Source organism: Pteropus vampyrus, unplaced genomic scaffold, assembly GCF_000151845.1.
Source record: "Pteropus vampyrus isolate Shadow unplaced genomic scaffold, Pvam_2.0 Scaffold59, whole genome shotgun sequence".
NCBI lineage: Eukaryota > Metazoa > Chordata > Mammalia > Chiroptera > Pteropodidae > Pteropus > Pteropus vampyrus.
The window spans coordinates 6771814-6788141 of NW_011888840.1; the positions used below are offsets into that span (position 1 = coordinate 6771814).

A 16328-nucleotide genomic window follows, 5' to 3' on the forward strand; every position below is an offset into this window, starting at 1 on the left:
ATTCTGGAAGACACACACTGAACAAAAAATTACAATTGCAACAAGTATCAGGGGTGACAAGTCCAGAATTCTGTGGCACCATTAAATAGAAGTACCCAGGCCAGTCTGACAGTCAGGAAAGACCCAAGAGATGAGTAGAAGTTAACCAGGCAAAAAAAAAAAAAAAAAATGGAGTGAGGAAGGGGCAGAGCATTCTGGGTAAAGGGTAAAGAAAGTATGAAGGTTATGTGATAGGAAAGAGTATGTGACCCATCTGAGATACTGAGAAAAAAGTCTAGAATGGCTGCAGCAGCATGGAAAAGATGGAACATGGCAGGAGATGGGACTGAAGAAGTGGGTACAAGGCTTTCTTTGGTAAGTGTATGAAAAATTTTGTATTTTATCTCTGGAGCCATAGAAAGCCATCAAAAGATTATAAGTGGGCGAATTATAGGATTAGATCTGGGATTTAAAAAGTACTCTCTGGCTGCACATAGAGAAAGGGTTTGAAGCAGGGTGAGCAGAAGGCAATGCGAGGACCAGAAGTGAGAAGGTGGACAGACCATGGATTGAAATGGTGGGGACAGAGAGAAGCAGACAGGCTCGAAAAGTATTTGTTGTATAAGCAACCGGACTTGACCGGGGGTGTGAGGAATGGAAAGCTCTGAAGAAGAGGCAAAGTGATGGCCAGGATCAGACTCCATCACCTGGTGGTTAGCGGTTCCGTTTATGCAGGTAGAATGTACTAGAGAGGTAACAGAGTATTTTGTGGAGGGAGAAGGGAGGACAGTGGACGCAAGGAAAGAAAATCGAAGCTCAGTTAGGAGTATAATTACTCAAGGTCGTCCAGTTGGTGAGTAGCACAGCAGAGATTTAACCAGATGGAACGTCAGAGCCCCCGTACTTGGCCACCATGTACTCTACCTTCTACTAACCTATGTAAGCCTCAGTTTCCCCATCTGTAACACGGACATAACACTAGCCTTGTGGCTGGTTATTAATGTTAGTTACTTAGTTACATTTTTTTTCTAGGAGAGACTTTGCAACTACCTGGAACTGCTTTAATTACTTCCCAACTGAATGACTCCCAACTGCCAATACAAAGAAAGATGTCCGAGAATATCACAAAAATTACAATTCGTGTGGAGAAGAGAGGGCAGCATGTATACATAGTCTCCGCTCCTTCTGGCCATTTTGTACAGGGATCCCTTTAATATTTTAAATATTTTCTCTGTATATTTCCTATATTTTTTTCTCTGCAATGAGACATGGGGAGAAAACGTTAGTATACTTCGAACGTGGAAATATATGTTGTAACCAGAGAAAAATCCCAGCCACCATCATCCCAGGACACCAACTTCCACAGTAATAAAGGCCATTTGTGGACATTAATGCATAAAAATGTTTGAGTAAATCTGAAGTTGAATATTGTAGTCCATAAAATAGTTCATGCCATGTGGCAAAGAATTTTTTTAAAAGGTTCATTGATTAAAACATTTGAATTTGAGATGACGGCATCTAGAATCACCCATCAAAATGTTAGATAACTTGTCAGCCAGGTGTTCTGACCGGCCTCCTGTGCTCTGAGCCAAGAGATGACTACGAGGGACACTTCCTCAGAATCAAGTCCTGGAGATGCCGACACTGGAGTCAGCCATTGAATTCTTCGATGGCCGCTCTGGGCTCTGTTCTCATCACACGTTCTCTCTATTTTCACGGTCTCTGGTCCCTGACTAGTTTCTCGGCAGCCTTTGCTTCGCCCTCACATCCTTTTCTTATCTTCCGTTCTTTAGCTATAGCACCTGAGTGCACCTGAACGCCACACCCTGCCCAGCTCCCCGTTATCCAGGTGTGGTTCTCGTCTGCCTCTGTGTACTTCACACCTGCTTCCACAGCCCCGCCTTGGCCTGGCCCAGCATCCTGCCCTGTTTCCACAACATGTCACTGTCCACAGGCTCCACGTTACCTTGAAGCACTCCGCGGGTTGCATTTTACCCCAAGGCTTCAAATAATGGCGACTGCCATTTCCAAGATCCAGAGTTCTCTCTTCCAGGGGTCTTCCTTGATCCTCCAGACTCCCTCCCATGAGTCCAAGGTGTCCCCCTTAGCACTTACTTATACAGTGTTGAAAAGTCCACTTTACAGATCTGTCACCCTACTAGGCTACTGGATGGCAGAAAGGAGTCTTGCTTCTTTCTGTATCTCTAAGACTTACTACCGTAGCCACCAAGTAGGAGACACCTAAGATGACTTTGTTGACTAAACCCCTCACTTCGATAGGCTCCGGAATTGCAGTGCAGTGTCCTGTCGTGTGGTGTCCTATTCGTAGTGTAGTGTAGTGTGGTGTGTGTGGCAAAACCTGTATCGTATCATATCATAATACATCATATGTTATCATATCGTATTATATTCTACAGAAGGCAGAAAAGAGAGTGTATGTCAATTGTTGCTACAAATTGAGTTATTTTTCCTTCACATATTATTTCGATTTTCGGATAATCATCTACTTAATGTAGCCTAAAGAAGTCAGTAAAATCTGCTAGAGGTGCCACAGTCTCTTAAAGCGGAAGAGGAGATTATTTTCAGAACCCAATTCCTCACTCCATCCCACGGATACCACTTGCAGGATTAGAAGAAACGAAACAAAAGTGGTTTGTATTTTCAGGTAAATCCATCATTCTGCAGCTTACCAAATTTCAGGGCTGTGGCTTACAGCTCTCACTCTGGGGTGGGACGGAAGAAGCAAAGAGAGAAGGAAAGGAACATGCCACTTGAAACGTGTTGAGTCCTTGGTAATTGTGTATTCAATGAATGAATCACCAGATAGCCTTAAGGTTCCTTTCAACTCCAATATCACTGTAAGCAGGGAGGTGCCCCAGACCCCTAGACCGATGCCCACTTTGGCTCTGGGCTAGTGTCTGGGTGGTCCACATCCAACGCCTTTCCAGGGACTCAGAAAGTAACCAACCAAGACCCGACTTCCAGCTTAGTTCCGATTTGTGACCAACTCTGCATTTCTAGTTCTCTGATCTCCTCAAACACCAGCCTGCGAAAAGCCACTGAGGTTTTTCTCTTTGTCTCTAGATACCTGATTAGTTTAATTCTTAAAAAAAAAAAAATTATTCTGGTAAGAACCATAACATGAGACCTACCTACTTGGAAATTCAAGTGCACAATACAGTATTGTGAACTACAGGCACAACCTCCACCGCTTTTTCTTCTTACGTAACTAAAACTTCATTCATACCCATTGTCGAGTGTTGAAGAAAGTTAGTAGGATAACGAGGCTACATTGGGCTGGAGGAGCTGAGTCTTTTTTCCATCGTGTGTGTGTCCCAGGACGTGCCTGCCGATTGCCTTTAGCCAGAGTTTCTTCAAGGACAATAGCGGTATAAGGATCGTTTCCCTGTCTGCCTCGCCTGGCTGTGATGCAAGCCATGTGAGACCACATTTGGCTTCACAAATATTATTACTACATATTTAAACACTCTGAGGTGCTATGATGCTAATGTGTTAGAAATATTTACATATTAGGAGGAATAATAGTACAGATCAAAAGTCAAAAACTGGTGACTGATGGGAACCATCTAGCCACAGATGTGCTTTATTTGGCCTGCATGGTGTTTTTATGTATTGGGGCCAGCACTTAAAATTAAGGAGAATTGATATTTTGGAAGAAAAAAAACACAGAATTCCAGTTTATCTTGAAAACTGGAGGTCTAACAACACAGGGCCTATTTTTCCCAAGGGGAACATTTGGCTAGGGCCAAGTAGCACCTGCTTTTGGGGGTAAGTCATGAGCTCTACAATTCACTGCAGTCCCCACCTGTCACACAGGTACATGTGCATTTATTTACACACATCTGTGTCACTCATTTCTGTTAATTGCCTGGATCCAGTAGCTATTTTTCTTGTGGCCCCCTGTTATACCTTAAACTGAGCAAGAAAGTCCTAGAATCAAATCCTGGCTTTTCCATTTAATATCTATATAACTATAGAAACACACACAAACACACACGCACACGTGCGCGCGCGCACACACACACACACACACACATACACACCCTATTGGTTCTGTTTCACTGGAGAACCCTACCATCTTTCTTCTCTGAAATCACAGAAAACTTAGGCCACCTCATATTCTGCCTTGTCTTATAGTTATGCAACTCTTTCTTAAATTAAGAATTCCTCCAGGGCACAGAAATTCAAATGTTAAGTCCTCCTGTTCCAATGCAGCGCATGATAGATACTTAGTAGATGCTCAGTGAATGATTCAATGGGATTAGATTAGATCGCGCTGAATTATTCCCGAAGTCTAGCTCCAAGTGTTCCAAAGGGGCCTCCCGTACCTCTCAAGTCCGCTACTAAATAATGGGTTGTTTTGCTCATTTGTCATATTTTCATAATTTTTAATGCATTGTATTGATTTTTGCATAACATTTTAAATAAAAATCCTTCTGAAGTCTCTCAATGCCAACCCCCAGTAATAAATGTTAAAATAGACCAAGGCTTATTTAGAGGTCATTTTTCTTTTAATTAATTAAATAATGATTAAATCAGTGGGGAAAAAATCAAACTTTCTAAATAGAAAAGTTCAAACTTAAAAAAATTGCACAGGCTAAATAGTTTCCATTTGCTTAATATACTGCTATTTACAAAACACCGCACTATTTCATGACATTTAAACAACTGAGTTGCATAAGGTGTCATTGTTAACCTCCTTCCATGAGTCACAAAACTAAGATCCAAAGTTAGCAACAACTGTCGCTTATGTTCACTATGCGCTAGACACTGTTACGTGTTTTAAATATGTGAACTCCTTAATCTTCTTAACAATCATAAGAGATAGGTTACTATTACTTTCCTCATTAAAGATGAAAAAGCTGAAGACACGAAAGGTTAGGCCGCCTGTCTGTAATGGTTCACTTCATGTGTCACCCTGACTGGATCACAGGGCACCCCGATATTTGGCTAAGCATTCTATTTGGGTGTGTCTGTGAAGGTGCATCCGGATGAGACCAGCACTCAAATCAGTAGACGGAGGGAAGCGGACTGCCCTCCCTAATTGGGTGGGCATCATCCAATCCTCTGAGGGTCTCGATAGAACAAAAAGGCATCGGAAGGACGAGTTTGACCCTTTCTCCCCGACTACAGAGCTGGGGCGTTAGTCTTCTCCTGCCCTCGCCCTGAGTTTTACACCTTTGGCTCCCTTGGTTGCTGGGTCCTCAGACTCAGTCTTCCTGGACCTCCAGCTTGCAGATGGCAGATAGTAGGATATACATCTTACTGGTTCTATTCCTCTAGAGAACCCTGACTAACACACTGCCCAAGGTCAGACAGCTCAAAGGCACACGGTTATGAGCCAGAACTCAAACCAGATTTGTTGCATCCAAAATCTGTGTTTCTCCTGCACCAATCCATCCCTAGATCGCTCCATCCCACAGGAAACCCTTATACAAAGGTCTGTGGCAGTTAACGGGTTTGATTTGCATTTTCCCTCAGGCTAAATAAGTTGGCAGCCAGGTAGGAAATTCCCTTCACAATAAAGTCATCTTAGAGGGATGAGACACAAAGTCTGTCTTCATTCTTCCACTCGCCACGTTTGTATAGTTTTCACGGCCACAAATTGAGTCCTGAGCCCCAGCTAGTGCGGCATCATTGAAAAGAGAGTGAGCAGAGGGAGTTCAGACCAGGGTTCTTAGCAACAGGACCCCCATGTGTGGGCTTCAGTGTCCCATGCGTTCAGGGCCTCGGTTTCACTGGGGTTTGAGCCACTTAAGTTCAAATGATTCGGCAGTTTTAATTGAAAGGCATGTTAGGCTTTTTGTTAAAAAATCCGAAAGAAAAAAAAAGTTTTTAGGTTCAAGGAATATTCTATGTCCGTGAGACCATTGAAAGTCTAAAATATTTCCCAGCAAGATCCATTTGTTCAGCTATTAATATACTTTATTATTTTTCCACCATGGCAAGAGCCTAACTGTTCCTCTAGTCATATTTCTCTTAGATGGAAAAAAGAAATCATTACCATTTCTGGCATCAAAAATCCTGTTTTTCCTCAAATGAACAAAAAATGGAAGCAAAAGCAGGCTTTGCTATGTGAAAAATCCAAACCGAGTATGTAGGCTTAGTCCTGTCTGTTTTCCCACCTATAAAATCGAATTAAAAATCAGAAAAGACAAATTTAGAAAACTGTCTATTCAACTGAGCCAAATAAGAGTGATATAAATTACTTAGAGTGAGTGACTTCTGCTTGATTTTAAAGATTAATTTTGACATTCACATGAAGATCAAAAATCTCATATATTAAAATCCTTAAAAAAAATTTTTTTTTTGTCGCTGTTCTCACCCACCTGGGATGCAAGTTTCATGAGCTCAGTGAGTCACTGCTGGTTCCCCAGAATCTGGAAGTCGGATGGACGGCCACCCAGAGCTGACCACAGCCCTCAGTGCCTGCTGCCATCCCCACTTCCAGAAAGAGACCCCTGGAGTCAGGGAACCCCAGGTCTTATCAGTCAGACACGGGGAGCCTGCAAAACTCTACTCCAAGTGTCCATTTCTGAACCGTCGCCCTTTCTCTGGGCCCTTCCGTCTTTGTCTGCCTTTTGATACTCAGGTTTTGGCTGGGTCTTCTGCTGGCTCGTGTGTCAGGGCGTCCTGACATAGCAGTCCCTTTGGCAACCCAAGAACTCTGCCTGACCCATCCGGGAGCTTTCCAAAGAGGCAGGCTTCGAATTCTCTGTGGGCTAGAGGAGAAATACCACCCACAAACGGAGCTTCAGGACAATGGGGGCGATGTGACCCTAACTCACGCAGGGGCCCCTGGCCCAGCTGGACACACAGCTTCAGCACACACACCTTTGTCCTGGCTCCCCCAAACCACCGTCACTACAAGCCGATCACAGGGTTATTGCAGCTGCAAGGGAGGAAAGGCAGAAATGAAACAAGCCAGAGACAGGGCAGAAATGAGACAGACTGCGGGGAGGGGCCCAGAAACATCTTTAAAAGAAAATGAAGACAGAAAAAGAGAGACCCTGTAGGGGCACGTTCTACCGGGGACTCATATTCCAGCTATGGTACTGTTTCTGTCTCCATGTCTCTCCAGTGCCCTCCCAGAGCACAGTATCCACACCTCGCATCCCCTCCCCCACGGTTCATTCCCCTTCCACTGCCAAGCTGCATCTCTCCGCCAGCAAACCTGGCATAAGATGCGGCCTCTTTACATGACAACTCCATGCTGATGCCAGGTCCAGACCTCGGGGACACTTGCTCTAATAAGACCTGTTAGCAGGCAAAGGCTCTTGTTCAATTAAGAAATAGTTTTCATTTCAAGAAGGTGACCCTGGCAAAGCCCCAAGCACTCCAGAATCCACCCGGGCAACCCCCACCCCCAAAGCTTTGATGCTCTGATTATCCTATTGTCAGATCAATAGCCCATCTGCTCTTTGGAGGAGCCTAAACCATCCTGCGCTAAATTAAAACAGATAGGATCAATCTGCGGTTAATTTCTCCCAACCAAACAATTTATCTCTCTTTTGGTTCCTCTTGGAGGGTGAATTATATAATCCTGACACACTGTTAGAGCTGTTAGAGCTCTCTGGCCAAAGAAAGCCCTGCTACGATGCTTGCCTGCTCTCTTTATCAGCAGCTCGACAGTGTGACAAAGCCAGAGACTTATCTGAGAGTGGGAAGCAGACCTGATTTGAACCTTGCAAAGTCTCAGCCAGGGCACCATGAAGGGTATAAAGGCTCTGAATACCAGTGCATGCTCATAATCTTGGAGGAAGAATCGAACCCAAATTTGATAAACTGAGCATAAGCTTCTATTTCTAAAGAATCAATTGCCATCAACTAGTGAATAATATTTCCTCTACTTAAGGCAAAAAAATCAGGAGACCTTGTACCAAAATGTCAATGGAAACATAGGATTTAAATCTGACCCGGAACAAAATGCAGGTAGGGGGTATAAGAATATATAATAATAATAGATATTATTAGTAATAATATTATTATTGGGCACTTACTATCTGGTAACCCGCATAACGCTAGATGCTGTGAGACTGAGGCTTGGAATGGGTAAGTGTCCTCCAGGACCACAGGATGCACAGGTGGTACAGTCAGGTTTATTACCAGGCTCAGAGGGAGCCCACCGGTGGTTAGAATCCTGGGATAGATACTTCCATAGTTGACAACTAGCAGCTGTCCCTAAGCCCCTGAGTGTTTCCTCCATGTAACCCAGCAGACTCGCCATCTAGGTTCCTAAACCAGGACACCTTGCCTCCCGATGATGCGATAAGTCAAGGGATAACATCTGATACATCAAAGGGTCTCCAGGAGGCTACCGCATGGTTGGGGCCCACATTCATAATAGTTAATATCATCTGGCTTACTTCCGGCAATGCCTGGGTTTGTTCCTGGGGGTACCTGATTCACAAACTTACACTCTTAACCAAAATGCTCTTGTTCCCAACAGGAAGGAGGACCAATGGGAGAAAGTCTAGAGGAAGCCAAAGAAGAGAGGACAAATCTGGCAAAGCATCGATGAAGTCGGTCTGGCCGACCAGTGGTTCAGCTCCCTGGGAGGGGTTTCTGCAACAGGGTGAGAATAATAATAACTACTACCTATTGATCGCTTACCATATGTCTGGCACTGTTTGAGCCCTTACAATTATTATTTCATTAAATCTTCCTGGGAAAGATACTATTGTAGTATCTAAGAAGAAAGGTAGGTGAAAAAAAAAATGCGGGTGAGGAAAGGTCCTGTTATCCAGACGCACGAAGAGGTTAAATAACTTGCCCAATGTCACAGGATTAATAAGAATGGTGCCAAGAGTCAAACCCAGGCTATTTAGCTTCAGATCCCAGGCTATCGGCCAGTTCACCAAATTGCTTTCCAAAAGGAGGAAGAAAATGGGAAAGAAAGTCCCTCACAGGGTCAAAGAACCGGCAAGTGAGCTGTCTCGGAGACTTGCATCTGGTGCCCAGCTCGAGGCTGCTTGCCCTCGACACGAGGCTGTGTGCAGAGCTATGACCAGCAAGGGTGAGACTCTCCCACACCTCAGTGTTGACACCTGGATTTTGGACAGTGGTACTAAGACTGTGGTAGGTGACATTCGCTATAACCACCTGCCCAGAATTCATTTCTCCTTATTCTAGAACCACCGCCTGACTGCCATCTGATGTGCCGTCCTTCCTATACTCTCAATAACGTGGCCAAGGTCCAGCCAACGAGCGTATTCCTCTTCCTGCTCAGTGCAGGGCATGTACATGAGAGACAGACTCTTGGAACATCATTCTGAGCAGTTGGATCCAGCTATGCCTGAACCAGATGCCCTGAACTTCTCAGTTTATTAAGTCCCTCTTTTTATTAACAGAGGCTAAGTTGGATTTTTTGTCACTTAAAATAGAAAAAGTCCTGTATTATACAACTGTATAATCCACAGAGAAGAAAAATTAAGATCAGCCAAGATCAGTTTGCTAAGATCTGGAAGGCAGCTCAAAACAACTTGGTAAGGGACATGCTCACGAGACATCTCAAAGAATAGTGACTTTATTTCTACCTACCTCTGGCCAATCTACTAGGCTGATCAAGCACAAGAAATACCCTAATACCCTTCCTTCATAACCATCTAAAATAATTCCTTAGCCTTAACTCATCAACTCTGAAAAAGCTTCACAGAAAAAATGACAAGGACGAAGAAAGGGAGAATGGTGGAGACTGAGCTCGCAGACAAGGACGAGAAAGCAGCAGGATACCGTAGCCTATTTGATGGCAGAATTCAAAGGTGTGTTTTCCAAGGCTTGCAGTGTTACCCTGGATCAGTCAGATCCAGTTGGGAAACCAGAAGTTAACAGAGAAATTGAGTATGAGAAATAGCTTGAAGAATTACTGGAAGACCGACAAATCAAAAATTGGGAATGATACAATGAAAATATGACAGCAAATGGCTTCGTTAGGGCTGTTATCAGCTCACACACATGGATGCAGGGAGCCGGGACTCTGACTCTCTGGAGAAGAGGTGCTGCCAGGCTCCCCCTGAGGAGTGTGACGAAACTAACAATGTGTGGAGAAGAAGCTAGAGACTGGAATGAACGGCTCCTGCTGGAGTAGACGGCTGTTTCTGGAACGGCCTGAAGGGGAGCAGCAACTAAGAGAAAAGAGCTAAGACCCCACTCCCTCCTCCTGCCGCCTTCCAGTTTCTCTCCAGGACCCGTTAGGAGAAACCTACAGGGAGCCAGCAGCAAAGAAGAAATAAAATCTGCAGATTCCAAACCCTAGCATCGCAAAGCAGAATATGGAATTATGGACTGAGAGACAACGGTTTAAAAATCAGCATATCCCAGTCTACAGTCATGCCACCCTGAACATGCCCGATCCCGTCTGATCTCGGAAGCTAAGCAGGGTCGGGCCTGGTTAGTACTCGGATGGGAGACCGCCGAGGAAGACCAGCTGTTGTAGGCGTACAAAAAAAATAAAAAATAAAAATAAAAATCAGCATATTCCTACCCATCCAAAAGGATTCTGCCAAGCAAGGTTGAAGAATCATTCTAAAAGCCATTGTATTTGATAAAATAATAACACTGATGATGGCCAACATTCATTAAGCACTTGATCTATGTAAAGCACCATGCTATGCATATAACACACAATAGATCTTTAATCTTCACAACCCTAAGTGCAGATGTCATAGTGATTCTCATTTTATGAACAAGAAAACAGAGGCCATTAATGTTGTCACTCAGAATTCAAGCCTTTTAACCCCTAGCCTATATACTTAACCATTACAAACAGCTAGTCTAATTCACCTAAGAAGCATTTCCAAAATGCCACTGCCCATTAGATTTAATTTCTCCTTCTTCCATATTCCTTCATATTCCCATTGTAGGTTACTGTGCCTGTCACTTGTCGAAATTAGTTAAATAAAGTCAGCACAGCCTCTGAAGACCCATGTCCTTCTGGTTCTCTCAAAGACACCTTATGCAATAATTTTGAAGACTTTATTTCATAAAATCCCCTTCCTTGTCTCCATCTCTATTCACCATATGAGTTGATCAGAACTTTTCATGGATTGCAAGCAATGCACATACGTAATCAGCCTTGAAAATGTTCAAGAACCACCTACATCCCACATTGGACATCAGTAAATCCAAAGATGACCTTGAGTTCTCTAAATCATTCAGTCTAACTGGGTTGCTCTCAGATAGACTGAGCCATGTGCCCGGTTATCTCAACCATAATACAAGCGAAGGATCTTGGGTCAACCCTCCCCAAACCCCAGCAGAAAAAGCTCTTTGCCTTATGCTGCTGTTTCTGTCTCGTACGTGTCCTAAATCACCACTTCCCTCTGAGATTAGAACCGGGGTACTTGAGGGTGGGTGTGAGTGGCCAGTGTCAGATCTGGCAGGAGCGCGGGCAGTGGCTTCAACAGACATGCTACTGGAGACCGAGCTTAGCCCGAAAAGCTTGTAGTTTGGTTATTTCTGGTCCTCTGGACGCCACAGGCACACATAGGTCTGACATTCAAGGTGAGCCCATCTTCTGATGAGCAGTAAAATGACCATAGGAAAACACGGCCGGCAGCTCTCCATGACCCATAACCAATTCATTCAAGGTCATAGAGACTAATACATCATTAAGACAAGCCATTGACCTCTGTGTACCTCAGTCTGACCTTCTCCAGCACATGCCACTATTATTGATTAGTGTTATGGTGAAACCCAGAGAATCTCGGGCTGAGGGTCAGAAACCCTGGGTTCTACGCCGATATCCAAACCTGCTATCGCTTCTCATCTCTGAACTGCCCTGTGCATAAAAATGATATTCTTAGACCAGTTCTAATTATTTAGGTTTCTTTGATTCCATAACCATGGAGGATACAAATGCAAATGGAAATGCTTCTATCCTTTAAAAACAAAAAAAAAAATCTCATTGCTATTGACAAGAGCTGTAGGCACTGGAGCTGACGATGGCGGATCATGGACCCGCAGAGCCTGAAGGTGCTCCTGCTCAGACAGTGGTACAGTCTAGTTTCCTCAAGCAGAACTGTTCAGCTCAGAGAACACCAGCATCATGCGGTCTGTAAAGCAGAAATTTAAATTATCATGACTACTGGTCATAAGGCCAGCTATGAATGGAGATCACGGTTGGTGGAGACAAAGGTGACAAGTGATGATGTCAACGGTTTAGCAGAAGAGAAAAGGTGGGATGCTAAACCCACACGTAGGGCCCACTTCAGTCTCATGTTCCCTCTCAGAAAAAGAGAAAGTATCAGGGGCCATGGCTGAGAAGACGAAGTGGAGAGATGGGTTATCAAAGAATTTTCAAAGTCAAAATTGGCCCTCATAGTATGGAATATGTGGCTTATGTAGAATTCTTGATAAACTCTTGGTTATTTCATTAAAATATATATTGTGTTCTTTATTCTGGATCATTCCAACAGTGCTGAAGAGGAGATATTATGTCTCCACGGAATAGTCTACATATTGTGTAACTTGGAAACAATGGTGAATAATGGCAGAGAATGATAGAGATGCTAAATGCATACCCACCTTATGAGAGAGATATTAATTGTCCCCATTTAAAAATGAGAAGAGTCAGACTTGAAGGTGTGAGTATGTTGCCCAAGAGCACACAACTTGTAAAAGACAATATCAACAAACCAACCTAGGATGACTAAATTCGAACTTCACCTTCGCCACAGTCCCAGAGTAACCTTCGTCAACTCTTGTGTTCAACAAACATTTATTAAGAGATGGTTTTTGCGGAACTTTGAGCTTGGGGAGCATAGAAGAAAAAGAGACCCATGGACATCCCTTCCTCCCTTCTTCCTTCCTAATAATCAGTTAATGCATCCAGAACATTAACTTATACCTTCTTCATAGATTAAACTCCCAGGCATGGTCATTCCCAGACAGAAAAGATTGATATGATACATCCAAAAAAAAAAAAAAGGCTTCAATTGGCTGTCAGAACTTTAATTAAAACACGTATTGATCAACCTCGCTGCAGCAAATTGTGCCACTATTACCGTAGCAGGATGAGTGTTCACTGGGAAAACAGATGGAGGACTCTCCCCAGAACTAACGTGTGATGTCGTAGCCATTGATGTTTTACCTTGGAAAATTTTCCCCAGCTCTTGGGAACTGGAACTTGTTCTGGGTGACCTGGCAGCAATGTTACTTTTTTTTTTTCTTTTATGAAAGCGGGAGACCATTTCCTACGCCCATTCATATTTTATCTTCATTGCCCTGACTCAGAACCAAACTGAAGCTGGGTAGGATTGTTGAGAAGATGGACGTTTCCGAGGGCATAAGAGGGAGGGATGGGGAGTTGAGCAGAAAAAAGTAAAATGTAAAAAGAAAAAGAGAAAGACCAGAAAAAAGGAAATGAAGAAGAAAGGAGGGCGAGAGCTGAGAAAGATGAATCAAATGATTTTTATAAGACTGTTAAGAAATACTCATTTAAATTATAATTTCGAGTAAAAATATATATTATTAATGAATTGAAAAAAATTAAGTCATTCATCTAATTCACTGAACAATACTGACTCAAGGTAATGGCTTAATGGGTCATTTGCCTGTTTCTTTATAATTTCAAAATTTTCTAAATTGAGATTATTTTTTTGAATCCAAATAAAAATAGCAAAAAGTATAAGAGTTGTTCAGGTTGGGGGAAACCCTACTCAAATCCAACTCTTTCTGACATCTCCAAAACCAACATCCTAGGCCACTGGTTCTCAACTGGGGGAGATTTTGTGCTCAGGTGACAGTAGGCAATGTCTGGAGATATTTGGATTGTCACACTGCGGGGTTGGGGAACTACCAGCATCTGGTGAGCAGAGGCCAGGGATTCTGTTAAACATCCTATAGTGCGCAGGACAGCCCCAGCAACGGAGAGTTATCCAGCCCCCAACATCGGCGGTGCTGAGGCTGACAAACCCTGTTCTAGTCCAAGTGACCATGACCCCTCACCTGAATTATCGCAGTAGGCTCCTGTCTGATTACCCTCTTCCATCCTTCTTCTTTCTAGTCTATTCTTCACACAGCAGCCAGAGGAGGCCAGATACTGCCACCACTTTGTTCAGACACCTCCCATGTTCCCCACCACACTTAGAATACAAAGCAAAGCCCTTTAACATGGTTGCATCTCTGGCTGCATCGCCCATCACTGATCACTGGCCCCTTGCTGAAGCTGCCCCAGCCACACTGGCTACCTTGCTCTCTCCTGGACATGCCGAGCGTGCACCCACTCAGGAGTCAGTGCTTGCTGTTCTTTCTCCTAGGGCTTCATGAGACTTAATCTTATTTCATTTAGCTCTCTGCTCAAATGCCTCTCCATCTAAAAGGCCTTCCCTGACCCCCTATCTAAAGTATCACTCATTCCTTGTCCCATTATTCTGCCTTATTTGTCTTCATATAATTTTGGTAGCATGCCTCCACATATAAACACACACACACACACACACATGCACACACACACACACACACACGCGCACACACACACACACACACGCAGAAACATAGACATTGAACCACTGGGGCATAAATCATAGACAGACAGATAGACATAGATAGAGAAAGACAGAGAGAAAGAGACAGGTGATAGATGATGATAGATAGATAGATAGATCGATCGATCGATCGATCGATAGATAGATAGATAGACGGACAGATGGACAGATGGACAGATAGACAGATGAGAGAGATTTTAAGGAACTGGCTCATGCAGTTGTGGATGCTGACAAGTCTGAAACCTGCAGACAGCCTGGCAGGCTAGAGACCCAGGGAGGAGGTGACATTGCAGGCTGAGTCTGCAGGAAGTCCGAAAGTAGAATTCTTTCTTTGTGAAATCCTATTCCTTTCTCTTAAAGCCACCAACTGATTGGATGAGGCCCATCCACATTATGGAAAATAATCTGCTTTACTCAAAATCTACTAATTTAATTGTTAATCAGGTCTAAAACAAAATACTTAGCAACATCTAGACTAATACTGGACCAAAATCTGGTAACCATGGCCTAGCTAAGTTGATATATAAAATTAACTATCACATGTATTTCATGCATTTTTCCAATCTCTCCACCGGGTTATCTCCACAAGAACAGGAATTTATCCCTTATTAACCGTTATTTCTTGCATTGCCTAGAAAGTGCCTACATAAGGCCAGCATTCAATAAAAGTGTTAAACTCATATTGATAAACTTTATCCTCAAAAAGTCAGCTTGCCCGATTGAATCGACAGGTTGCACAACTGAATCAAATAAGTCAGCTTTAAACAACCAACTCAGGCTTGACAATCTGTGGGGCGTAAATTTGAATCCCACCTTCACCACTCCAGTGCTCCCCAGAGTCATGGTGATGGCGACGGCCAGCCTCGCCAGCCAGGGAGAAGGTGGTAGACAAAGACGTAGCCCCCCGTGGAAGCGCTAAGCGCTGAAGGTGTGGCTGCACACCCAGGAGCTGGAAATGGAAGTGCAGAAGGAAGAACCGGCTGCTTCCGTAGAAGGAAGCGCTACGAATGGCCAAGGGAGAGCAGGCCCACGTGGTCTGCGACCCACAGCCCCCGATGATCAGATCCCCACAGCCCAAGGACGCTTGCTCCATGGGAAGCAGCCTTATGCTGTGCGAGCCACATGCACTGAGAAATGCAACCAATATAAAGAGGAATCAAAAAGCCATCCTACCCACCCCAACACACACACACACTAGCTTCACAGACAGAGTCTGGATTACTATGACACACCTAACTCAAGAAAACTCTCATTAAGCCAGGGCTTTCTGTGTGTGTTACTGAGCAGGAAACGAGCTCTCTGCCTCCGCCCTCTGTGCCTATAACTGTAAACATGTCTTCCTCTCTTTGCCTCCGTGGATAATTGACTTCATCAATGTTGGCCTCGGCTTTCTTGTCTGCACCCTGGGAGCTATCATTCCTCCCTTGCAATGTTGTTCTAAGGCTGAAATCAAATATTGTGGGTGAAAGTGCTTAATGCAGGGTCTGGCACATAGTAGGGCCTCTAAATTCAGGCAGCCCCAGTTTCTCTGGACTTCTCCTGTGCCTGGGCACAGACGGGATTGCGGGAGCAGTAATGACACATATCTCCCCCGACTGCCTTCCTCACTCACGTCACGCTTCAGCCCCATTCAGAATGTCACCATGTATGACAGAAGACCCCAGCAGGAGCCTCCCGCCGCTCGTGACTAACCTGTCTGACTCTGCTGCTCTCAGCAGCCCTGGGTGGGCTCTCCCGCCGCTCGCCGACACCGTCACCCAGGCCGGGCGTGGAGCCAGCGGAGGCGGCATCACCACTGAACCTGCTGCTAGTGCCCCAGGGGCAGTGATGATGCCTGCGGCA

At 44.2% G+C, this 16328-nt stretch overlaps 1 pseudogene; it reads left to right on the plus strand.

The window, feature by feature from the left end:
- The first annotated feature begins 10319 nt into the window (after positions 1–10319).
- Positions 10320–10438, plus strand: LOC111740203 (annotated as a pseudogene).
- The last annotated feature ends 5890 nt before the right edge of the window (positions 10439–16328 follow it).